Raw genomic sequence first — 1047 nt, 5'->3', positions numbered from 1 at the left:
CGGGAAAACGCACGGGGATCCCACCGCCACAGACACACAGGGCGGCCCCGCGACGCCCGGGACGCCGGCCGGCCCCCTCCTGCGGCGCCAGACCCTCGGAAAAGCCTTCCAACGCCCCCCGCCGCTGCACAGCCCCGGCCACGCCACCGCGGGCCGCGCGCGCACCGAGCCGCGAGGGGAAGCCGCCCTCGTCTCCTTTCTCCGTCCTTCCGCCCGGGTCCGACCCGGGTCGAGACTCGCGTCCCCAGTGGAACGCCCCCCCCGAGGGCAAGCCGGCCACGAGACGTGCCCGCGGCAAGGCGCTTCCGCCGGGCTGCAACCCCCTCGGGGACGGGAGCGGGCCAGAGAAGCCGCTCGAAGCGCGGAAGCGGACGCGCGCCGGGGACGGGGAAGGGCCTCCGCGCCCCTCCCCCCCTTCGGCACACGGCCGGCAAGGAACACGCGCACGCGGCGCGCCCACACGCACGCCGCGGCCCCCCGGACACGCGCCGGAAACGCCGGCCCGGCCCGGCGGGATCCTCCCCCGTCTCGGAGGGGGGAGGCGCGGGCCGCGGTAGAGGCCGAGAAAAGGAAGCGGCGTCCTCCAGGCCCCCCGCCCCACGCGGGGGGGGGCCGTACCCGACGAACGCCGCGGTACGAGCTACCGATCGCGCTCGAGGAGGGGCGACGGCTGGGGGCTTCGGTACCCCAAGGCACCCTCTCGGATCGCTAGAGAAGGCTTTCTCGCCGAGGGCGCATCGTCCCCGCCCCATCGGAAGCCACCCCGGTCGGGCCCGCGGAGGCGCACGGTTCCGAGGGACGGCAGGGGGCGCGCGCCCAAGGGAAGGGCCCAACGGCACAGGGGAAAGCAACGGCGGCAACGCGAGCGCTCGAGGACGGGGCCGGGTTCACCAGAGGAGCGAGCCCGTGCTGCCTCAGGCATCGCCCTCTCGTCCTCACCGGGGGCCTCACCCAGAAAGTACGCTAAAGAGAGCCCCGCGGCGTTGCGTCGAAACGCCGGGCACGACGCAAAGAAAGACTATCCGGCCCAGGAAAGAAGGACGGCAG

Source organism: Miniopterus natalensis, unplaced genomic scaffold (genome assembly GCF_054644295.1).
Source record: "Miniopterus natalensis isolate mMinNat1 unplaced genomic scaffold, mMinNat1.hap1 Scaffold_69, whole genome shotgun sequence".
Classification (NCBI taxonomy): Eukaryota; Metazoa; Chordata; class Mammalia; order Chiroptera; family Miniopteridae; genus Miniopterus; species Miniopterus natalensis.
The sequence above is the reverse complement of the archived record's forward strand: the minus strand, read 5'-3'. Positions refer to the sequence as shown.